This window comes from Mirounga angustirostris, unplaced genomic scaffold, assembly GCF_029215605.1.
Source record: "Mirounga angustirostris isolate CCGP_5_RB_7025 unplaced genomic scaffold, mMirAng1.0.hap1 SCAF_8, whole genome shotgun sequence".
Taxonomy (NCBI): domain Eukaryota; kingdom Metazoa; phylum Chordata; class Mammalia; order Carnivora; family Phocidae; genus Mirounga; species Mirounga angustirostris.
This window is the reverse complement of record NW_026991716.1, coordinates 123,409,340-123,435,014: the sequence shown is the minus strand read 5'-3', so window position 1 is coordinate 123,435,014 and position 25,675 is coordinate 123,409,340. Positions and strand designations below refer to the sequence as shown.

Sequence of the window (25,675 nt, the reverse complement as noted above, 5' to 3'; positions counted from 1 at the left end):
ACTAATTTCCACCCCTCCCACGGAGTCACCTGCTCAGGGGGAACCCCGGCCAGAAATCCGGGTCGCGCCAGGTCAAATCTTGCGCGTCTCTTGTTTACTCCGCCCGGGGCAGGGCGGCGGCGCGGCCGGGAGGTGGTTGGAGGGTGGGGAGGCCGCCCGCGCCCGGGGTGCCCGCGGCACTGGGGTCCGCTAGGCTCTGCGCTCCTGCTAGGGCGCCCGGGAGGGGCGGTGCGCGGTCCCCGCCGGGCGGGGGGACCACCCGCAGGAAGCGCTCCGGGCGCCCGCCCGGCCCTGAAGCCACTCGCCGCGGCCTCCGGGGAACCTCCCCCGAGGGTGCACACGAGTCCACACACGCAGGGTAACGGCTAAAGGGAGCCCCGGTGTCCTCCGGGTGTCGCCGGGTCGGGGAGGAAGCCCAGAGCCCCGGTCCCCACTCGCCTGGGATTCCCCGGTCCCCGGGCCCCGCTCTCCCCGCGCGGGCTGCGATTTCACTCGCGTCTCTTCCGAGGCGAGGGAAGCGTGCGGGCTGGAGGCAGCCGCTAGCCCCGGGTCCCGGCGCGGCCCACCAAGAAACCGGCAGCGGTTCCCCGCGCCGTTGCCCAAGGCAATTTGAATAGCCCCGCGAGGGCGGGCCGCGTGCCCGGAGCTGGGTGCGCCCAGGGCGCCCTGGCGAGTGACCCCAGGGAAGGCAATTGGGGCATTTCAAACGCGTGAAAAGTTCGTGCTTCCGCAGGGGCACGGAAAGTGCTAGTAAAAAGCTTTGCAAAGCTCCAGAAATGCAGCCAGGAGCTAGTCTGATTTTTTTTTTTTTTTCTTGACCCTAACATAACCGTGGGGCGGGGGGGGGGGGGGGCGAGGGAGAAGAAAGGGATCAGAGGTACACGGACAAAATCATAATGACAATACTAATTATTATATAATTCCGTTTGTCATCAAGACAGGGAAGATTAGATTATATGGGGAAATGGGGAAGTTGGGCGGGGGGGGGGGGGGGAGGTTTCCACGTCCATAAAGGAAATTCTTAGGCTCCTAGAGACGCCCAAGTTTTTTTGCATGACAAGTAGAGACCGGCTCTCGGGGGAGTTCCCCGATCCGAGCGAGCGGGAGCGCGGCCGTGGTCTTCCCGCCCCGAGCGGCCGCAACGGGGCCGGGCCCTACCCTCCCGGCCGCCTCCCTCCCCCGCCGCCCCGCGCGCCGCGCATCCCTCTCTCGCTCGCCGGCTCCAGACTGGTTTTTCTGGTTCAGCCTCCCTCCCTGGGACGCGCTGGGGGATCCGATGACGTCGCTGGCTGAGTCTCTCCCTCTTCCTCCCTCCCTCCCTCCGCCTCTCCCCCCGCCCGCCCTCGCCGCGCACTCCTCCTAGTAACTTCTGTTCGGGGAGGCGCTGCCAGGAATAACCCGGTGCGTCCACAGCCCGGGAGGGGAGGCGGCCGCTGCGGCTCCCGCACGCAGACTGCTTGCGGCCCGGGCCTCGCGCTCCCTCGCGAGCCCCGCGGCCCCTGCCCCGGGCCCATCTCCGTATAGTGTCAGAAAAATAAATAAAGGAAAGAGGAGCCTGGGCAGGCGGTCGGGATCTCTTCCCTCCCTCCGCGCCCGCCCTCCCTCTGTCCTTAAGGAAATGCTACCAGACACCCCCCACCAGACACGCTCAGCCTTGGCGAGGAGCGGCCGCCGCGGCAGCGAGAACAAGGGCACCAGGGGGGTTTCCTCCTCCTCCTCCTCTCCCTCCTCTTCCTCCTCCTCCTCTCCGTCCTCCTCCTCCTCCTCCTTCTCAGCGGTGACTTTCCAGGTGAGCGGCCGCCGCTGCTGCGAGGATCCCTCCTGCCCGCCCGGGCTCGGGCCGCCGCGTCGCGCCCTCCTCCCGCCCCTGTCACCCGGCGGCGGCCGGGAGCTGACAGCAGCCCGAGGGGCTTGCGGCCCGGAGGCGGGCAGCCGGCGGGAGGCGGGCTGGAGGTGAGAGGGTGGAGAGGAGGCGAGCGGGGCGCCGAGTGCTGTCGCTCCCCGCCGGAGGAGGGTGTCCACAAAAACATCTTCGGGGACTGTGGCACAAGTCTTTGCCAAGTTGAGTCTTGGACCTTGAGGCTCTCCGGAGCCTGGAGCAAGTTGGAGGGTCTCCTGGCTGGTTAACAATATCCCTACACGTCTGGACTTTGGGGTGCTGGGTGCAGCCTTAGGGTGCGTGGAGGGCGGACCGACCATTTGGGAGAGCAGAGCGGCGGGAATCTAGGTTCCTCGGCTTGGTAAGTGGCCTAGGCGCCGTGTTTTTCCTGCCTTCTTTAGCATTGGGAGCTTGTTTCACTTTATACCGAAATCGCCTCCGCCGGACTCGGTGGCCTCTCTCGGCGCGCGCCCCCGGCCCCTTCCCAGTTTCCCGAGGGTGAGGGTCGGAGGGGGCGGGGATGGGGGAGACCTCGCCGGGGGGGTCCGGTGCGTCGGGAAATGCGGGGAATACCCTGGCCGAGGATCTATGCAGATGAGGGGAGGCTGCTTTGCGTAATGTCCTGGGGGGAGGGGGCCGCGCGGGAGCGCTGGAGGCAGGAATGTGCCTGGTTACTAATGAGGGACGTGCACCGGCGCGCACCGCCCGGCCACCGCTGCGGCTGCCGCGGCCGCCGGCCGCCCGTCGTCAGGTAGCGGGGGAGGGGGCGGCGGGCGTGCGGCGCGGGCCGGGGGCGGGAGGGCGGGCGGCGCGGGGGCCGGGCCGCCGGCCTGCGGCCGAGCGAGCGCGGCGAAGGCGCTAGCTGTTGGCATTTCAGTGACTCCTTTCTCCTCCCGAGCGGGGAAGGAAGGAAGGAAGGAAGGAGAGAAGGAAGGAAGCGAGGAAGGAGGGGACTGTCTCGATGGAAGGTTCAGGCGGAGGCGCCCTCGCCTTGCGGTGCACCGGCCGCAGCGCGGCTGCCGGCGCGTCGGGCCGGCCGGGGGCGCGTGGAGACGGGTGGGGGCGGTTTGCATGCGTGTTCGTCTGTGGGACATGTGTGTTTGGGCTCTGCACTGGGGGGAGCTGGGTCTGCGCCTTTATGTCTGTTCCCTGAAGTGGGTGGAACGTTGGCCCGTTCCGGGAATGTTCCATGACGTGGTGCAGCCACAGGAAGGGGGTTAACGAGGGGCTCTCTGCCGCTGCGGCTCTATCAAAGCAGATGTGCGGCTGCCGCTCTCACCTCCCTTCACCCCTCCCCCCGCCGTTCCATTCTGTGCGTCTGGTGGTGGTAGGGGTGAGACAGGAAAACGCTGCTCTGTGTGTGGGTGTGTGTGGGGGTGGGGTGGGGGTGGGGGTGATGTATGTGTGGTGTCTGTCGTATTCGCTGGGGGAGACTCCAGATCAGCTCTGCCACCCCAGCTGTTATCACAGACCGGTGCGCTTTATACGCATGTGCCTCTCGCGTTCTGTCCCTCTTACATAACACATCCAGTGCAGCAGAGGACACGAGAAAATGCGACCCCAACCCTCCAAGCCCAAACTGGGTGAGGGGATAGAGGGTCAGGAAGTGTCCCTTGGTGTTGCCCTTCAGGGACGTGGCTTCCAGTGGGAAAGGGGAGGAGGGGAAGGAGGGTTTTCTTCAAGTGGCTCCTCTCATCTCTGACTTGAAAGCATCTAACTGAAAAGGACTGCAGGAACTAGTCTGCTCTAATGGGAAAGCTTTTACAGGCTTCGCCGAGGGAAAGTGGGTACTTTAACCTCGGGAGTGCAGAGAAGACAGAGGGTCCTTAATAGACACTTAGAGGAGCCGAGCAATAGTATGTGTGGGGTAGGGGTCAGTGGGGATGGCTTTGAGGGGCCCGGAGGAATAACCTGATAATAGGTTTCGCTGGAGGCCTTAGGACACCTGTAATGGCTTAGAATTCTCACAGGAAGCAGTGTGAGCAACTGACATTGCAAAAGCCTTATTCTCTGCACAGTTTCTTAGGCCTAAAATGAACATAAAAAGGCTTGTTTCCGGTACTTTCATTATAATGGAAAATTTGAACCGATTGTTCTCCTTCCTTTTTTTGCCATTTTAAAAATAACTCAATTTACCTCCAAATAAATATTGGTACTCTCTCCCACCCCAAAAGGCTAGACCTTGGTAATTCACAAGAGAACTGTGTTTTTCTAGCATACTCAGAGCTCTAGTCAAGGGCTATTGATTTTTCTCTTCAGTACAGTTGTTTCTTTTGTAGTGCATAATCAAGCCCAGAAATTACTTGAAATATTAATAAGATCCATTTTAATTAAATTTGCAATGATCTGTCCTCCTAGAAAACGGCCCTTTAACTTTATTAGAAACATTTCCTCCAGTGATATAGTAATGTTTGGTGATATTTGTCCTTGAGCAAACCAAGTTAATTTAAATATTTGCATATATATGTGCATATATATATTACATTTATTTTATGTATATGACATATATATTAGTATTTACAGATGTCTTGCGCTTTTCACCTTATTAGAGTGCCAAAACAAGATTTTAACCAAATAGATTGTGTAATGAGTAGATTTGGTTTGATTTTTAAGATATAGGCCAAATGGTTTATCAAGACAGAAATGCCTTCTACGTGCTATCACTTTCATTATTAAGACAAAATTCCTGTGGAACACTGAGAAATCATGTTACCAGATGAGAACTGTGCATTTTTATTTTGAGGTGAAAGGGATTTACCAACATTCACTTAATGATCTTATGCTTCAAGTGTCATAATCCTTTTTGACCACTAGGTTTGAAATATGCAGCATCTTTCTTACGTACAGAAAAATGACAATGGTGAGTCTTTTGAAAATTGTCTGAGTTTCTTGCATTGAACATAGGTCAGGTATAAAACAAAATTCATTTGTTGGCATCTGTATTTCTTGTTACAGTGATTGTATTTTATGAGGTTGGCTTTTTTAGAGACTGCTTATGTTTATATGAGTGTTTATGATTAAATTGATGTGAAATTGATTTGGGGACAATTTTGGGAGTGGTAGCATGTTAATGATATTACAGATTTAAAATTTAACTGATTTTTAACTTTTAGATCCTTTGTGGAGGTCTTTGGAAAAATACCATTGAAGTAGATAAAAAAAATTCTATATTTCTATTACACATGGGATGTAAAAGTGGATTTACGATATGTGTATTATCACAGAATGAAATCCTGTTATTTGACTACATCGAAAGATTGGCCAGCGGAATCTTTTGATTGATTAGGCTCCTTTAACATGAGATGTGTTTTCAGACATTCTTGTTACTATGAAAACAAAACAGAGACAACATGTATGCAGGCATTCCTTGTGGAATAATGGTACATGTGTCTGCTTGAGCTTTTGGCACTTTGTCATTATTCAGAAAACCAGGTTGAATATTTCATGTTGATTCAATTTAAAATGAAGAATTTTTTTTTTAAGAATTTGCCTATTCTGATTTTTAAAGCAGGGCTTACTTATTTCAACAGCAGCAACAACAAGTAACAGTCTGTTTGTGTTGGTGTTAGATTTTTTAGTTATCAGTAATTAGCTGAGGTTAATCTGAAAGCTTCAACATAGCAAAGTAGTTTTTAAAATAGTTTAAAAAATAGTTTTAAAGACCTATAGAAAATGTTATTTGGCAAGAGTGAAAGGCATACCCCATTAGGGTGTGGAATAATTTAATTCCTGATATAATAACTACTATAATAAAGGAAAGGTGGTTAAGATCATCAACTGGATGGATGGTCTGGGATCAAACAGGTTGCTACTCACCTAAGTCTGTTAAAAAACAAACGCTGTTTTCAAATTTTGGTTCCTAGTCAGCCTCAGCAGGCTCTATATTGGTCTATGCAACAGTCCTGTAGGTGGAGAAATGGTTCACAATTTATACCTCCACCTAAAAATTCCAATGCTATGCTTCTAGTTAATGAATTTATATATGAACTCATCATGAATCCATATTTTGGCTAAAACGTGGTATGTAAGGATTGCAACTTTTAAAGTGATATTATAAAAAGGAACAGAGGAAGTTTACCATCTCAACTCAGTGGACTTCAGGCTTTATAAGGAACTTCACACTATCAGCGTGTGTGGGTTTGCTGTGAACACATAGGCAGAGACTTCATTAATCTTGAGTAAAACTTCAGTGAATGTTCCAGTGAGGCTTCTCAATGCTTGAAGCCGTGGATGAACACAGAAGATGGAGAGAAAATGGGAAATCTTTATGAAAATAAGATTGTGCTTGTTTGAAGGAAATTGTACAAGTGAAATAATTTTCTATTGGTTCTTGGTATTTGATCACAATAAAAGAAAAGCATTGCTTTCTATATGCTATTTGTGGCAATGCTAACAAAAAGGAAGTTGTAAATCAGTATTTGTAGCTGTGAGATGGCTCTAAGTAATTTGGAAAAATATTTGAGCACTTTACCTGTGATTTTGACACAGTCAGTCTTCACGTACAAGAGGGTAACATAGCCTACTTGGTCTGTGCAGTCTTTGGTTGCTCTGATGTGGATCATGGCTACTAGCATTAAGATAGACATAGGGCTACCCTGTCTTCAAGACTGAATTTAGAATAGAATCAGAACTGTTTGATAATTTGTGTCACTATTTTTTTGAGCCAAATATGTGCTAATCTTAACATATATTATCTGTCCTTTGAGGTATTAATTATGGCATTTGATCTATTCTACAAGTGTCCATAACTTTAGATTTCCTATCAGCTTATTTGAATAAAGTGTTTTGGAGAGAAGAGATGAAAATGATGTTTGTATGCCTGCATACAGTTCTGGCAGAGAGCAGGTGGTGTTTGACCTTCTACTTCTGGGTCAAGAGGTGACTGGATGTAAGGTCAGGAAGTACTCAGGGCCAGGCAGCATTTTTGACTTGTCGTTCACATATAATCTTAGCCATTTCTTCAGAGTACTCTGACATGTGACCCAGTCATCATTTATCAATTCAACTTATTCATCCATTCGTTCAACAAGTATTTACTATGGATCAGGCCTTGTGCTAGACACCCAGGATATAATGATGATCTAGACCAGAAAAAGAGCCTGTAATCTAGTGGAGTTGAAAGATATAGGGCATGAGGTGAACCAATATAAGTAAAGCCACATTATGAGTGCTCTGGAAGAAACATGAAGGAGTGTACAATAAGGGATATATCACCCCTGTCTGAGGAGGTGATACTTGAGCTGAGACTGAAGCATGAGTTATGGTCAAGTAGAAAGAGGTGGGTGGGGAGAAAAAGAGTATTGTACAAAGAGGGAATAATGCAAATGCCTTGAGATTGGGGGATGTACCAGTGTTTTGAGTAGCTGAAAGCGAGCAGGTGGGACTGGAGGGCACATAACAAGAGAGATGAGGCAAGGTGTGGCCAGCCCATGTGGTTAGGACCACATGAATGATTATCTAACCTGGTATAAGTAGGCACTGTCCTTGGAGAATCAGGACATATGATGACGCTACTATTGGCTATGTTAGAGGTTGATTATTGGAGAGGGAATCTGGGGGGCAGGGGGAGTTTTGGGTAGAAGTTGGAAGAGGTTTATCTATAGCAGGAATCTCTTCACAGTACTTTGACATCAGTGGTACTTGAACCCGGGAGGTTTGTTATGATTCCATGCACTGACTTCAGTTTGAGGGGTTTAGTTGGAGGTTAGCTATTGTTATTTGCAGATAATTTTTTAAAATAATAAATAATTTAGAGCGCCTGGGTGGCTCAGTTGGTTGGGCGACTGCCTTCGGCTCAGGTCATGATCCTGGAGTCCTGGGATTGAGTCCCACATTGGGCTCCCTGCTCAACGGGGAGTCTGCTTCTCCCTCTGACCCTCCCCCATCTCATGCTCTCTCTCTCTCTCTCTCTCTCTCATTCTCTCTCTCAAATAAATGAATAAAATCTTTAAAAATAAATAAATAAAATAAAATAAAATAATAAATAATTTAAACCAAAAAATACTTATTTGAGGCTCAAGTTAACTAAATTGGTCAACATCATTGATTCAATTAATGAATAACTACCAATTCCGAAGTCTTTACAAGGTCACTGTTTGAAGAACCAATTAATCTTTAGAACCCTGCACGAGCTGGATCTATATGTTTCTAAACAGATAGTGAAACTTTCAGTTCCCCAGATAATTTCTCTACATGACTGCAAATACCGGGACCTTTGGAAAAATTTAGATCTTATTTTTTCCTTTCTGTAGGATTAAGGGTCGGTGTAACACAAAAGAGTAGGAAAAAAAAAGTAGAAAGTAACATTTCTTTATATAATCTTGGACTCATACTCCATTTTGTCAACTATTATCATTTAATTAATTTGCTCCCTGTTTTAAAATTTGTATAATGTAGAAAATTGAATTTAGGTGGCAAAAAGTCAGCATATGTAGAAGTCTCAAGCTTGGGCTCTGGAGTCAGACGGGGTCAGAATGAGTAATTGAGAGATAAGAGGATGATGATCCCTGGCTTACGAACTTTTACAATCTAGAGAAGACATGGCTTGTTAAATAAACTTTCTTAAAACTTACCAGTGGAAGTAGAGGATAAATGGAGGCATTTTTTTTTTTTTCCAACTGGAAATATTAGAGGGTCTTTATGGGGAGAAGTAAGTTTTGATTGGTGGCCTTGAAGGTTGAAGTGAATTTCAATAAATCCTCCTGAGAAGGAAGGGTGAGGCACAGTGAGTTTGATCTGGGGTGGTGGGGCATAGTTGTGCTAGGGAGAAGAGGAGTATGGTGAATCTGGAAAGGTACGTTAGCTCCAGATCAGGTGGAGGGTGAAGCCCTCCTGAGAAAGCTGGTTTTCACTTAAGGTTTTTGAGCAGAGGAGTGATGCCATAATGTGTGTGTGTTCAGAAAGATGATAAAAATTTATGGGCATGGTATCTTGGTGGCAAGGAGACCATTAAATTGGTATAATGCCCCAAAAAGAAGTAATGAAGGTTAACACTACTGCATGACAACGTGAATTATTTTATCTTGTTCATAGACATTTTAATAATAAATAACAAAAATGATTTAAATATTTTGATAAACATGGCCAAATATATATGGCAGATTGTCGTTTGGACTACATCTTAAGAATAGAACACTACATTATTATTTTAAGCTACTATAGAACTTCTTACTCTGAACAGTATTCATAAATTTTAATAGTAAAAGTTGACCACCAAACACTAACTTATAAAAATGATTATACTTAAAATTATAAGGCATTTATGTTTTCAGGTGTAAATATTTAAGGTAAGGATAGATGATTCATTTTGTGGTTCATTAGAATACTGCTTTCTAATTGATATCCAGTTGTACCTAAATCAGGACAATACTGAACAGATGGTGTAGTGCAGTGTATTTGAAAGGCAGTGCTTTTCTGACAAAGATTTATTTGGTGGTTTCATTTTCTCTGAAAAGGAAAGCAGGAGATCAGCGAAGCTCTTATTATTTGCTTTGTGGCAGATTCACTTGATTTCATAAGGGTGGGACTTTTGAAACTAGGCAGTGGGAAAATATAGACACACCCTCATTTATATTTGCTTGGACATCTGTAGGCATGTATATGTGTGCACGCGCACACACATGTATACTAATCTTAGAAAATTCAGTGAGAAAGAAAATTTTGAGGGAGCGCCTGGGAGGCTCAGTTGTTGGGCGTCTGCCTTCGGCTCAGGTCATGATCCCAGGGTCCTGGGATGGAGCCCCACATCAGGCTCCCTGCTCAGCGGGAGGCCTGCTTCTCCCTCTCCCTCTGCCTGCTGCTCTGCCTACTTGTGCTCTCTCTATCTCTCTGTCAAATAGATAAATAAAATCTTAAAAAAAAAAAAGAAAATTTTGATACTTGAAATATAAGCATGAATTCTCATCCTGATAGTTGCAGAAAGACTTTCTTTTAAAATGGAGATTGGGTCTAATTCCATATAAAGAAGATTATAGGAAAGGTAATTTAAATTGTAAGTAGCTTTGTTCACTAAAATGCTAGATTCATTTGCAACAGTGTTTTATTTCTTTTGGAAGCCAGACAACTAGTTTAATAGTGTACATATGAAACACTAATTTGGCTTGTTAATTGGATGCAATTAAACTGAGGTTATTTTATACTGCTTAATTGTCTGAAAATTACATGTGTTGCCATGCCTGTGTAATGTGAGGCAAAAACTGGGGGTATAGTGGAAGCGGAGGTGGAGGGAGGTAAGGTCTAGCAGTGTCTTTGCAATTAGCTTTCTGTAAAAACTTGGAAGCAAGTCCTTTAAACTCTCTGGACTTCATTTGGAAATGAAAGGATTGGAACAGATGGGCTTCTAAAGCCTCTTCCAACTCATATTCTATCAGTTTATAAATTCTACTTTGTAGTTATAGAGAATGCAGTGTCATTATATTCTGTAATTATGGTATTACAAGGATGAACTAAACACTTTTATAAAAATCAGCACAGTGCCAATTTAGCAAATCCGTTAGAAGGAAGGGTATTTAGGCTGAAAGAGCACTTACTCTGTGCCAGGCTGCATACCAGGCACTCTCCAGTGAGAACCGTCAGAAGATTCGGTATTACTACCTTCATGTTTACACTTACGGAGATTACTCTGATAGTCAGTGATGAAGCAGGATTTGAACTCAGGGCTGTTTGGCTCCAAAAGCATTTGGTCCTTTCACCATTTCATGCAGCAGCATAAGCAACTGTTAAACATCGAAATTACTGCAGAGATTAAAAAATTAAATTGCCAACCATTTTGCTCACTTAGCACAGCGTTTAACCCTTATAGTTTAGGCATATCAACCAGTGGGATGCACACTGTGTGAGGGAGATAGCTTAGGGGCTAGGAGCCTGCATTTAAAGTCAGAACAGGGTAAATTCCAGCTCCATCACCAGCTCCGGGGAATTTCGGAAGGTCACTTAACCTCCAAGAGGTTACAAAATGAGGACGATAATATCTGCTTAAGGGTCATTGTGAAATTTTTATGAGAATGTGTGTACCCGTCTCGCTGAGCGCGCAGTAAACGTTAAATACCTGGGAGCTATGACTTTTATGAAGAAGGGATTAGACTCAAAGGGGGAAAAAAAACAACACAGGAGAACTGAAATTGTGACAGTAAAATATCACTTGCCCATTTTAAATGGTCTATTAAACTCCTGATTGAAACGATTTAAGAAACGATGTCAGAATGCCCATGTATTTCAACCGTTGACAAGTGGAAATATCAATGATAAGTTTGGGGTATTTCTCATTTAGCTCAGCCATGGCTACACTAGTGAAGTGAACGAAATTCTCTGGTTCTTTGTGGATCATCCTTCTGGAGTTTTTTGGTCTAAAAATAGCCCTTGGGGCCTGAATTACCCAACTTGAACTTCCCCGTAAATCGCAAGAGCTGGAGAACTAGTGTTTACTCCTGGGGCCTTGGGCTTTCTTAGGAGGCACAACTAGAGTTGTTCCTGGGACTGCTGACTTTTAAACAAACATTTATTAATTCAACAGAGATTTATTAAGCACCTACCTGCCCTGGGAAAGGTGCTGTTCTAGACACTGGGGATTCATCAGTGAATAAAATAGTTTTAAAAAATTCCCTGTCCTCATTGTGTTTACATTCCAATGGACTACTTTAGAAACTTTTTTGGGCACATTTAGTTCATTGTACTACTTCCCAGGGTTTTTAGAAATCTCTACTTTCATATTTGTCTCTCAACCCAAATAACAGTTAATGAAGCATTGCAAGACTTACTAAATCACTAATGAAAAAAATCCCATTTATTAGACCTATATCTGTATCTGTATTTTTCAGAGTAACATAGTTTTTGAAGAGGTACAATTTTTGCATAACTAAATATTACAGTACTGTTTTTTTTTTTTTTAATTCCTCTTACGGTTTAGCATGATGGCCTTTCCTAACCTGTAGAATCAAGTTCTGATTATTTTTTCATAAGGAAGAAAAGAAAATGGTTTTTAAATGACACGTTCTATTGTAAAATGCATGTATAAGCTTGTTAAGGTGGAGAGATTACCACAACTTCTATTTGGCATGTATATTTTTCATCTTATTTAAATGAATTTTTCATTTTTTTTTTTACCAATAATTTTTGTGATCAAATTTTTAGCAGATTAGGATGGTTTATGCTTTCACAAAAATGTGGTAAACAGTGCATGGTAGACAGTAGGCAGGCAGGAGGTATTTGGTGAATGTTGAAAGTCATAATTCTTAAGAAACTTGAAGTGGTAAGAAAAGATACTGGACTCGCTGTAAGATGGCAGGAGGGGTCATCAGAACCAAATGATGGATGAAGTCCTGGCTAATCTTTGCTCCAAGTGTTTCTTCAGCTTTGTAAGAAGTCCTCTGGGAAATAGCTATCTTACCTCTACACCCAGCACTCACACTCTTACAGCCTTACTCAGGGTCTTCCTGGGCTCTGCAACTTCCCATTTGATTTTACAGCAACTTCCCAGGTAGAGCCATTTTGAGGTAATTTATTTTCCTACAGTTGGACTGGGAAGTTTATAGCCGACTGGGATTCTTCCTTAAAGGATAGTTTTCTTTGGCCATATTTTGTTTAGGGTGCTCTGAAAGGAACACTGTATGAAAGTACTTAGTGCTTACAGGTGTGGGGTTTAAGGAAAAGTTGTTTCTTGGTAGGCCTGCTTGGATAAATTTGGCATAAAGAGAGAATGCATTCTTTTACTCCATGACAGATCCTTGCCCTTGGAAGCAAAGAAAAAATGCAGGAGGGAAGGCTGGGGGTGAATCTTTTCTTCTCATTTGAAGTGATGAAATCTGTCTTTGCAACCCAGCAGGGCCCTATGGGACAATCCTGATGGCTGGCCCCAACACTTTATGGACAAGTCATGGGAAGTTCAGCTTCTAATTATCCATGGAATAATTATCAAATTTTATTTTTTTTCTTCTCCTGATGCTTACATTTTGAATAATCCCTGTTTCTCTAAGCAAGGGAAAAACCCAGGGTTATAAACATTCAATTTATTTTCATGTTACTCCATTTGTTTGTCATGTGTCAAAGTTTATGTTCAGAGAAATACAAGCTTTTTGGGTAAAATGAGGATTTTGAACATCTTTGTGCCCTTGTTGTCAGGATGTGCTCATTAGAGCCTACATCCAGGCAGCAGAGGACGCCCGAATGGCTGCTAGTAAACCCTGACCCCCCCTAGTTCATTGCTGGCCTCATTATTGATTTTCAAAATGATTCAGGCAAAGTGGCTGTACTTCTGTTATATTTCATTGTTTCTTCGTCTGTAGAAATGAAGCATTGTTTATAGCACTGGCCTACCTCCTGGGAGCAGAGCAGGGTAACACAAGAGAATTGGAGTGGCTATTTTTAGGATGTGAAGCAACACTAAGTTTTGAGAATAATTCAGTTGTTGAAAAAAATCTGATACACAGCAATACATTTGTGACAAGGGTTAGTAGAGTGTTCTTGAGATAATTGACTGCTATTGATGCAATTTATTATAGGCATATGTAATTGTTTTCAGAAAGATAATGGTTAGCAGCTCCACAGCTTGTTATAATATCCCCCAGTGCATTTAAATTTTGCGTAGGTCACTAATGCACATGTGTAACAAAATTTCGAGATAGTTACACCCATATTCAAGCAGAAGAAAAGGAATCCAGACATTTGTTTTTGAATTTGTAATCTGTTTACTTGTTCCAATGGCCTCAGTAATATTCATGATGAACTTGGTGCCCAAATTTAATCAAGTGTAGCTTTTAAATATGGGCCAGGTGGCTGAGAATATTCAAAATGGCCTTTTAAAATAAGTCACCTGACCGTATAGAATATAACAAATAATTGGACATTAGTGTGGAGATTAGATTTTTTAATGGACAGACTCCAGATTTGTTCAGTCATCAGTTGATTTTGGCCATCTTTTGTGAGAGTTTACTAATGTTAAATCTAATGATGTCTGAAAGTAGTTATGATGGGTATCAATAGCCGATCTGGAAAAATTTCACATTTTAGCTAATCCCAGGAATTTTTATTGTGAGGAAATTGTCCTGATAATTTGTCTTTCTTTTCCTGTATCCTAGGGGTTATGTAGGGTGGGAACAACGAGAAGCAAACAGAAGACGCTTTGAAATTAATAGCAAAATGGCCCTGGCTTTGAAGCCTGCTGTGGTTATATTAGCCCTTCTCCTAGCTAGCTGTAAAAGCAAACAGTGTCTAACAGCATATCTAACATTGGTGATCTCCTTGACACCAATAGGTTTTGGTTTGAATTGCATAAGAAATTTTGACAATATGCTGCACAGTTGTGTAATCAAACTACTGTTTTCACGTTTTGACATGTTAAGTATTACTAAGAATATGAGGCAGGGAGAAGGAGAGCAGAGCAGAAATGGGATTCTGAGGGTCTGAGGGTCTTTGGGGTATGCAGGTGCCTTACTTCCTTATTCAATAGAAGCTTCCCCAGAGGCACTTTTTTCCAGGCGGGTCAGATCTTAGTTTGGAGTGGGTGGCATCTTCAGTATCAGTTCAGCATCTAGTGAGAGGTTTTCCTTCTTCCTGTCCCTTAAATACAATTTGTAGTTCTACAAGTGACACCTTAATTAAGGCATTTCTTAAAGTATCTGATTTAAATTATGATGATTAATTTGCGTGGGTGTAGGATCTGATATATTGATCTGTCAGATGATGACAGGACACTTTGCAATGTAAGTCTTTTCTTAGAATGTTAGGATTAGATAAAACCATTGGAGGCATCATTTAATTCCCAACTGAGTGAGGAGAAATCACTCAGGACAAATCGCCAAGGACTGCCTACATTTAGTCTCTACTTAAACACCCCTTCTTTGCTTTGGGAGGCAGATTCCACTCCAGGACACTGCAATTTATCAGCAGTTTGGCCCTCTGTCGCTATCCAGGTTTCCTCATTGACTTGCATGACATTCCTACAATTACTTAAAGATAGCGATCATGTTCATCTTAAGTATTCTTTTCTCCAGGCTAAATATTCCTAGTTCCTTCAACTAGACCTCTTATTATGTCGTTTTCATTTTTATTTTATTAATTTCTTTAGGGATCAAGCTGTTCATATCTGAAATGTACTCTAGGCTATTGTTTGATATGAATCCTCACAAGTAAATTGCTTATCGCCAGTTACTCTTCAGGATATAGCCTCTTATCAACTGGTAGAAGAATTTTACAGGAAAGGCCTAAACATGCTTGCTGAGACTTTTACAGCGGGAACAGAGTTGGGATGTATAATAACGTAACACAAATCCATTTTCAGAAATAAAGTTATTGAGATCCTGGCAGGTGTGAGATGTATGGGAATATAAAATACAGTACAGGTAGAAATGGAATATAAAATATAAAGAGGAGTGTTTCGCTATTCTCATCATCAAAACTTTTATAATCTACCATACTGAGCAAAAGAACTATGCAAAGGAAGCTATAATTAAAAGAAGCAGGTGAAGTACCACAAGAGAGTCATATGTGAAGTATTAAGGTGGAAAATCGTCTCTGGCGGAGGAGTTCTGGGAATGTTTCATGGGAGAACGGGATGCTTTAGACAGGCCTTGACTTTGATAGGCATCAGTGTGGGAAAATGTCAAGAGTAATCTCACAGAAGCATCTGAATTGAGGGCAGCATAAAATGCATATTAAGTGAGTGTTGTTGAAAAAGTTGGAATGCTTGCAATACATTGTCTAAGGACTTGTATTCCAGCTTAAGGAGTCTGTACTTAATATGATAAGGAATGGTGGACGTGCATATTGCAACACATCGAGAGTTTGGCCCCTGATTTTGGCAGTTTCATAACTTTACAAACACAGTTAAATGAAATCAAACAGATAAAAGATAATGTAAAAATTTTTATACAGAAAATTCTATTTCATGTGCATTTTGCACGAGACAAACTGGTTTTGAATTAGCATATCATTATTATTTTCTTTGTCCTAGAAGCTCAGCAATCTTTAGGATAATGGCTTTAATCATAAAGGTAAAGTAAATATATTGCTGGTGGGCATTTTGTTACATTCACACCTGCGCCAGTTATTCTTACCTTTTCTACTTCTACTCTTTGGCGGTATAAATGACATGCCACACTGACACTAAGTTCAGCTCAAATGGTTACCATTGTAGGATGAAGTAAATTAATCTTTTCTTCGATTTATATTTTCTATTAATAAAAAATGGAGATATAGAATGCTGGGAAGTACTTCTCTGTGAGTGTATGACTTGTAAGACTGTCACCTGTATGGTACCTGGTAGTATGCAGTGAGTTTTGTTGCATCTTAATAACAATTTAGAAAAACTTTTTACTTTAGATTTGGACTGCCTTTAGTGTCTATGAGAAAGTGCTTTCTTAATCTGCCTACACAGATTGCTTATCAATCCACGTAATGAATAATAAAGAAGGTGATGGGCACATATTTCACAGAACAAGGGGACCAGAAGCGATCTACTAGACAATATATTAGACAAGAGTAACATAATTATATGTTACTAAAACAAAAGTTACCATTTCCTGAGTGGGCACTTTGATTTTGGAACTCTTCTTTTAACTACTGTGGAAAGTAACTTATTTTAGATTTAGCTCTGGTCACACTGTTAGTCTCCAGAGAAGTACACAGGACTCTGTGAGGGACTAGGAGAGAATACAAAAATACTGTAGCGTAATACAGTAATTTATGCAGTTCATTAAATTTTAATTACACTTGAACGCATGTGGGAACACTGATGTTTCAATAACACTTGATTATAGGCCATCTGAGCACTTACTATTATTTAGACTTTATTGAGGGCCTATTCTGAAATATTAAATATAGACGGAGGCTGAAAGAGGAGGTATGCTCTTAAACACTCAAGTGCTACATAACATATTTCCATTTGAAGAACATACTGACTTTTACCGAGGGCCTGAAAAGTCTGAGGTGATGAGGTCTCATCTTGTTATCGTCTAGGAGAGGAAACGAACAGTCCTTGAACCACCTGTAGGTCCTGGTACCTTCTTAGTGACAGGTGTTGCCTTTTGTGAAGTTGCACTAATAATTCGCACTGAGGGTCACTTAATAAAGAGAAGGTTGTAACTTTGGGGACAACTTGTAAGAAAAATAAAATCATGGGACTTGGAAATACTGAAGTAGAAAAAGATCTTATTGGAATCAAAGATTGTGGAGCATGTGGTCAGATAGCTTTTTCACAAAAGGTTTATTCATTCCTCTGTGTGTTTGTGTGTGTGTGTGTAATGTAGTTCTCTCCTCATTTCTGTACCTTCCCATTCCTGTTCACTCAGTGAGCTGTAATCGTCATTTGACTCTGTTTCACATACTTAATTTTGAGCTGGGCTCTGCTTTGGGAAAGTCCTGGCTCTCGAGGAACAATGCAGCCCTACAATGTGTAATGGAGAAAGGACGTGGAGCTGAGAAAGAAGAGCATCCTGATGATTTTGTCATTGCATTTCTTGGGAGACAGTTTTCTGGAAAAATGACCAATGATTGGTGAATGCTTATTAGAGAAGAATCATCCTCAATATTGGATATTATGAGAGAAGAATAAAAACTTAGTATGCCCTGAATATTTTTAGAGATGCCAGTTTGTGTGACGAGTCAGCCTTTCCCAGTCATATTATGTCTAAGACTATTTGGAGTCTAAGAAAATGTGCAGGCTTTTATGGTAGAGAACTGGGATCTCAGAAACACAGAGACCCAAATAAGTACTGTAGCAATTCATAATTACTCTCATATGGTAACTATACATCTAAACGAGACCAATCCTGAATTAAATAATGAGTTTTAAAAGAACGGACTTGGAAAAGTTCAAGTCTTGATTCTTTATTGAATGAAATGATAATATATTTTATGAGGTTGGAATTGTGCAGTCTTAGAATGTACTTTAAAGCACAAAATTGAAGCATTTTGTTTCTAAAGAGAAAGTATAAAATACATTATCCTTATTAAACATCCTTTTGTCCTCATAGTTGCATGATATAAAAGAGATGCATTTGAAAATAGCACCAGGACCTGAAGAATTCACAGTTTATGATTATGGTTTATATTTTCAATTATTTATTTTTTTAATTATGTATTTTTCATGGTTTATTTAATGCTAACATACAGGCCTTTTTTTATCCTCAGTCTACTAAATTTATGGTAACACTGATTTCATTTAGTCTGTAATTAGGATTATAAAACAGGATAATTTTTAGTCATCCCTCCTTTGTTCTTTCCAAGTGCCATCATCAGCAATTAAGTATGAACTAGAGAGCATGAACTTCAAATAAAATCTTCGGTGAGCTTAGATAGTTTTTGAGCCGTCATTTGCAGCTTTTAGAGTGTTCATTATATACTATGGACATGTGATTTGAAGGAATAAGTAGAAGTATGTTTTATTTTTTTTATTTTTTATTTTTTAAAGATTTTATTTATTTATTTGAGACAGAGAGAATGAGAGACAGAGAGCATGAGAGGGAGGAGGGTCAGAGGGAGAAGCAGACTCCCTGCCGAGCAGGGAGCCCGATGCGGGACTCGATGCGGGACTCGATCCCGGGACTCCAGGATCATGACCTGAGCCGAAGGCAGTCGCTCAACCGACTGAGCCACCCAGACGCCCAGTAGAAGTATGTTTTAATCGAAACCACGAGCATCATGGCAGAGATTTAATGGATAAAAAGATGGTTGATATGAGGGGGAAAAAAGGCAAGTAAAAAATGTTGGTGTGAGATCATCCAGGAGATGGACAACCACCATGGTATTTTCTAGGATTGGACACATTACAATAAAAAATCTTTTGGTACAGTTTAGGAAGTTCAGCAAAGTTGTTTAAAAGTTACTGTATTGAAACTAAGTAAATAAAGTAGTTGGAGGTGATTATTTCATAGCCTCCCCCTCCCTCCCCAGCATTCATGAGCAGAGGCACTGGCTATAGGGCAGAAGGAAGGGGTGGTTTTAGTTTGGAGTTAGGAGTATGGGAATGGAAAGGGTTTGTGGTTCCTTTTCAACAAGATTGAAAAGAACCCATCTGAGTTCCATACATTTATCCTAGTCCTGTGTTCTTTGAGTCTACTTCTTGATAAAATGGGGATAGGAATATGTGTGAAATAAATGGTAAACTCTAATAATAAGCTAAGCAACCTTAAGATATGATGTGTAAAATATTTAATTGTGCTATTCAAATGTTTGGAAAATAAGACAACATAAGAAGTAAAAGGGGCTTTGGATCACTTTAAGTGGAAGCCAAGGTAACCTTTAATATTGCCCTTAGGTAGTATATGACTGGGTAGAACAACTAACATTTATTAAATTGTAAAGTCTTTCAGGTACATTTTAAAATATATTTTAAAAATTCAGTAAACTTTTAAAAATGTAACTTCTTTATCAAGGAGGGGTAGACTTGGATGATGAACTTGGTGAAAGCATAAAGATGATTTCTTTATAATTCTTAAGATTCATTTACTTGTGAATCCATAGGTTACAATGCAGTGCACATTTTAAATATCGTGACACTTAGGTTAAATATATATATATATATTTATATTTTAAGATTTTATTTATTTATTTCACAGAGAGACAGATAGTGAGGACAGGAACACAATCAGGGGGAGTGGGAGAGGAAGAAGCAGGCTTCCCACAGAGCAAGGACCCTGGGATCATGACCTGAGCCGAAGGCAGATGCTTAACAACTGAGCCACCCAGGCGCCCCTAGAGTTCAGTTTTTAGAGCAGTTTTAGGTTCACAGCAAAATTGAGTGGAACAGAGATTTCCCAGATCATCCTGCATTCTATACTGCACCCCCAACAATACAGTCTCCTCCACTATAAAAATCTTGCATCAGAGTGGTCCAGTTGTTACAACTGATGAATCTACATGGACGCATCATTATCACCCAAAGCCACAGTTTATACTTGGTAAAGCCCTAAGTATTTTAATTCCATGTCCTGATGTGAAACATGGCTTAGTTCAAATATTCGAGATGTTGGCACAGTGTAACATTTGTTAAATTGATTCGCCACCAGAAGATGCCTTATGGTCTTCCTTTTAAACTTTATTAACCTTAAGCCACCGCTTCTGTAGAATTACACATGCTTATAATCTTGTTTATGTTTTCAAACTAAACGGAAGGCTGGAAATTTAGGATAAAAGAAATGTTAAAAATCACCCTTATTTTTACTGAATAGGTAATTTCCATTTAAAACATTTTGGCCTTAAGTTTTGTGTGCTATTAAAGTGGAGAAGTACAAGATTGAAAGATTTGTAGGAGACTCTGCTTTTTTTATATCAGACATTTGAGATATAACAAATCAAGGACCTGATAAATAAAAGGACTTTATATGTTGTGTAGTGGGTGTTTTAAATAGTGAAAACATATAGAATATGCTTTTTAGAAACGTCTAAACAGTCTTGCCTCCTTTGGCCTCACTGGAGCTATGCAGGATGGAAATGTTCTCTTTCCACTTTTCTATCTGACAGTTACTTAAGAAATCCGCAATTAAGAGGTAGAAAAAAGAGAAAACAGAGCAACAGCACTGAAATCATCTTCACTTTTGATTATTTAAAAATAACCCTAGTGAAAAAAAAAAAGAGTCACCTTTGGGGAAATTACGTTAAAAATTAAGCTAAGAAACTTGTGCAAGGAAAGTGCTTTCTCTGAGCACCTGGAAACCCACGCCTTTCCGCGCAGTCTGGGAAATGAACGCGGACCCGGAGGCCAGCCCGCGGTGACCTGCGCGCAGCGCTTGAGTTGCCCGGCTCGGTGTGGTCCGCGAGGAAAAGCGACTCCCCCCCTGCGAAGGCGGACGCTGCTCTCGGAGGCTCCGCCGCGTCCCTGCCCCTGCGCCGGGCAGTGCGGGCACCGGCTCACGGAGCCCTTGCAGGACAGGGGAGCCCCGGCGCCCGGCCCGCCCTGGAAGGGGCTGGACTTTGGCCCCCGTTCCGCGGACACCCACGGGGGAGTGTGAATGCAATGACGTCTCCGCTCGGTTCAGCTGCACAACAGGAAATGCTCTCGGCCTCCCCCCTTCCTGCCCGGAGAAAGTGGGGCTCCTTTTTCCCGGCGGCCGCCGCGCCGGCTGAGACCTACTTTCGGGGCCGCCTGCTCTGTCTGGGTCGGGGAGGGGGGGAGGCGGGGAGGAGCGCCGGGGACAAGGGACCCCGAGGAGGAGAATGCACTCGCTTTGCAGTGGCTCACTTCACTGATTTTGCCCGGGGACTCCACGGTGCGGAAAAGACCGGGATGTTGGTGACCGCTGGCCCTGGGGAGTCCACATCACTTGCACAATAGAGGGAACACCCAGTCAGGTGGGCCAAAAGCTTTGACGGGCTCCCGAAATCGGACCAAATAGTGCTGAATAATGCTGACCACAGAGGCCCTGAGCCGACTTTTCATAGCCTGGATAGAATGTACAGTCTTCCTTTTCACAAAGCCCTGACAGGAAACCTTTTGTTTAACCTCCTTCTAACTGTCACCTCTTACTTTGTTGTGGCAACAAAGATACGAAGAATGTTTAGTGCAAAGCACAAACATGCTGTTACACACTTCAAGACAGGACCATTACAAGAAAATAATCTCGGTATTCATGAGTTTAATCCTTGTTATTTAGGTAGTGAATCTTGTGTGAATAAATACGGATGATTTGTCAACTTGAGCACAGTACTGTGGCCCTGGATTTACTATCCTCAAGTTATAGATCGATTTTTACTATTTCCCTACATTTTTGTTTTTATTTTTTGCTATAGATAGGCTTACAAAATCGAAGCCAAGCCAGTAAATCCAGGCTATTTAATAAAAGGTGTTGTAATTTGTGCTAATGATCTTTCAAGCCACATTTTAGAATAGATGTTTAGTATTAACAATCTGTAACTTAGTAACATAGATCTTGTGTGTTTCATACACTTGCCAGCATGATAAAAAGAGTAGTATCAGCTGGGCAGTCAACATTGTGATTACTTCTCTGGTTGACTCATGAATAGGCTTTGTAATGGTTAAGATTGTTCTTTTGGCCACACAGCCAAAATGCCAAAGTTCACAGGGAGGTCTGCTAAGGTTTCTTCTATCAAAGACTTGATAGTGAAAAGATTTAATAGATGAAAATATCACTTAGTAGTTCATAGTAAATCTAGAAAATCATTTTACATTGGAATATATACACTGTTTACATGTTGATGTTAAACTGAGTCAGAAAGCGAATCGCTGATTTTTAGCTTTTGTAATTGTTGCCTAAATGTTTTTCTTAAAAAAAATAAAGTACCCATGGGATCATCAAGTGTGTATATAGTACAATATCATTTCCCTTGGGATGCTTTCAGCTGATTTATGCAATAAGAAAGTTAAAGATTCCTTGACTACACTTGGAAGAAGAGCTATAGATTTAAAAATTATATCTTTTTTTTTTAAAGATCTCTTTTTCATTACAGAACTTAACACAAGGATTCTCTCTCTTTACTATTCAAACCTTACTCAAGCTGTTATTTTAGCACTCTTATTTGGTTATGAAATTCACAAAAATATTTATGAAGATATTCTCAGTGGCCCACTAAAGTAAATAAAGTTAGAAGTTAAGAACAGAGGGGAGGTTATGGCTCCTTGGAGCTGTGCCAGAGAGTGGACTCCATTATAGTACACTCTGAATAGTTACACGGATTCAAGGGGCAAATGGGATGGTGTGAGTGGAAATGTTTCGCAAAGCTGGAAGGCACTGTGCTAGTGCAAGATCATTTTTTTTTTTTAAATATGATTCTCTTTTCCCTTCTCTCCCCCTATTGTAACATTATACAGAAGGTGTATCTGATATGACAAGGAAAACTGTTAATGTAGATGTTAGTTTCATCCTTTGTGGTCACATCATAGTTGGATCCCTTGCACTATGTTTATTTGCTCTATAATAAGATTTAACTGCTTTTAAATCCAGCTTGGCCATTTATAGAACTGGTATTATGGAAGTATTTATTTAGCAGTATTAATCGAAGGATCAATTACTCCAGCTCTGTATTAACAATAATCCTTAGTTTTTGTGCAGTATCTTGTTGGAGGTGCTAAGTAGCATCCTTAGGCACATTAGTTAAATCTCATAACAACCAGGAGATTAGCATGCTGTCTTATGAAAGTCATTTTATGAGGAGTTCTTATAGACTGTACGTAGAATCTGAATTTCCTTAACATTAACCCAAACCCAACATCTCATCTGTAATTGCCGTCCGAACATATGTAATTTGATTCATATATGAGCTAGAAATATATCCACTTTGGGGATATGTTCTACTTTTTATGCTGAAGAATTTTGTGCCTTTATAAGTGACCAAAACTACAGCTCTGATGAGGGTGGGTAAAAGAATATCTTTTACTTCTCAGCTGAGAAGGCTGTGTTTCTTAGAGGAAAATCCTAGAATAAAAGCAGTCCTCCATTATATCTTGGAATCATAGTTTGAAATATATTAAAAAGTATTTTTAAAAAATTGGTTGACTACTATCTGCCTTTCCCAATGAAGTGCACAAGCCAGGGCAGAGTTTGCCTCATCCCCACTGACTGCCCAGTGCCTAGCACTGTGCTCCACCAGGAGCACTGGACAGGTCTGAATGAAGAAATTAAGATGATACCACTCTCCCTCATGTTTCAAATGCTACTTCATATTCCTGGGCCATAATTTCCAGAATCTTTTTTTTTGTTAAGTGACGTAAATTCAGGGATCATGGGACATCATTTGATTTTTTTCAAAGGAATGTAAACATATAGTAGGTGTATAATATGCATGTAGTTAGTTGAAAAATATGGAAAGAAGCATGATATATAGCAGCAATATTACCATTCTGGGACTTTATTTATGATTCTAATTATTTGCAACCCTCCTTTTTTGTCTAAGGAGAGTAATTTTTGAAAAAGCTTATTGACCTATTGGTTTACAAAAGAAGACATTGAGCAAAGCTGAAGAGTCACCTGCGTGAATTTGAGTCATTTTTACTAGCACGTAACCCAAGGGTTTAAGAGCAGTTTGAGACCCAAAGATCCTTTGAGCTCTTAAACATACTAATTTATATTTGGCTGTTCATTACCTAACAGGGACTTTGATGCATTTGAGCCTGTCTGGGAATTGGGATTGTGGGTTAAAAGGCCGTGGCTGTACTTCTAGTCCCTCAGATGGTGCCCAACATAAAGTCTAGGGGCTCAACAGGGTCAGCTTCTTGGGTGAGCATGTGACCTGTGTGTCCTATAGGGCCTGAGTTTGGTTTAATACTGTATTGCCACTGTCTTGAAATTCTTAATTTTTAAATTTTATTTTAAATTAAATTTAATTTTTTGAGGGGGGAGGGGCAGAGGGAGAGGGAGAGAGAGAATCCTAAGCAGGCTCCACGTGCAGCACAGAGCCTGACTTGGGCTCGATCTCACAACCCTGAGATCATGACCTGAGCTGAACTCAAGAGTCAGACGCTTAACCAACTGAGCCACCCAGGCGCCCCTGAAATTCTTAATTTTTGAACAAGGGTCACTGCATTTTGGTTTGCACTGGGATCTGCAAATTATAAATTATATAGCTAATCTTGGTGCTTAGTGAACATTTGTGACAAGATGAGGGACTTGACTATAGAATTTACAGACTTAGATTTAACTCCAGAAAACATTGGTTTGATTATGAGCCTTAGTTTTCCTGTCTCTCTGAGGTGCTATAAAATGAGAAACAGACTGTTTGGATTCCATCTAATAAAGTATTTCAGCTACAATATTATTTGGAACTGAATGTGAATGGCCTTACAAAAAAAAAATCCTTCTCTGAGGTGTTCAATGTAACCTTTTGATTGGGTTGGGCTAAGTAAAAATGCTGATAGAACATCAAAGCTTGAAGCTAACTTAATGGGAAATGTAATAAGTAGCATCAACTCTCTTCTTTATATTCTCAGTTACATTTTGGTTCATGTTTATTTATTAACTTTTATATATTTAACTATTAAATATCTCTTCCTTTTACCAGTGATGTAATTATTCACTATTGATTTATTGATAATAGTGGGTTAGATATTTGGCAGGATTTATGTTAAAACATGTTTGTTTTCTGGAGAATACGAATAAATAAATACGATAATAGGAAGGAGTATACAGTAGTGGAAGGAATTTGCTGTGGTCATCAGGTCTTTCCTTTACTTAAGGCTGTCCAAAGATGTAAATTTCATACTTCTTGTTGAGAGCGAGTTCTGTTGCTTAATCAAATTTATGGCTGGGAAGAGTCATTTAGGGCATGATGGGGAGTATGGGTTTCAGAATGGGGCTACCTGGGTGTGAATGTTGCCTTCAGTGCTTTCTAGTTGTGTGACTTTGGGCAAGTTACATCATTCCTCTTAGTCTCAGTTTTCCTCATTTTTACAATAGGGATAATTCCTAAAACAGACCTCAAAGATTGTTGTGAGGTTTAAGTGAATTAAAATATGTAATTGGTCTACAGTAAGCACTCAATATATGCTAGGTGAGGAGGTAATTTTAAAAAAGCCTACTTATTTATTTATGTTACTTAGACATTTTCAAATAATAAGTGGAAGTTTACGTTGCGATTCTCAAAAGACTTCATGGTCTAATGAGGGAGCTGACTTGTAATCCAAATACTAGGACCTTGTGGATTAAGTGTCGGAAGTAGAGAGTGATAAAAAGGCTAGCAGGAGGGACGTTGAAGACTAGCAAGAGCTCTAGGCCATCTTGGGGGAGGGGTAAAATGGCATGTTCCCTCAGTTGCCCTTTCAAAAGTCAGTAGGTATCCAGAACAGGCTTGGTGAGGTTTGAGAATGCATGGGAATGTCTGGGGGAATTCTAAATGTTTAGTATGATTGATGAA

The 25,675-nt window shown here is 41.8% G+C and overlaps 1 protein-coding gene and 1 long non-coding RNA gene across 8 annotated transcripts in view; one reads left to right on the top strand and one right to left on the bottom strand.

Moving 5' to 3' along the window:
* LOC123836680 (uncharacterized) overlaps positions 1–1,214 on the bottom strand; it is a 65,441-nt gene extending 64,227 nt beyond the window's left edge. For all 4 annotated transcript variants that reach the window (XR_010413797.1, XR_010413799.1, XR_010413798.1 and 1 more), the window contains exon 1: positions 439–1,214. This is a non-coding gene — a long non-coding RNA (uncharacterized LOC123836680). The remainder of the gene's footprint in view (positions 1–438) is intronic.
* Positions 1,215–1,601: 387 nt separating this feature from the next.
* HIVEP2 (HIVEP zinc finger 2) overlaps positions 1,602–25,675 on the top strand; it is a 200,281-nt gene continuing 176,207 nt past the window's right edge. The window contains exon 1 of one of the 4 annotated variants that reach the window (XM_054505569.2): positions 1,602–1,789. The gene's annotated coding sequence lies outside the window, so the exon portion shown is untranslated. Of the gene's footprint in view, positions 2,241–2,492; positions 2,631–3,290; positions 4,740–25,675 lie in introns of those variants that run through there. The other 3 variants (XM_045865647.3, XM_054505568.2, XM_054505570.2) reach the window with 3 other exon arrangements.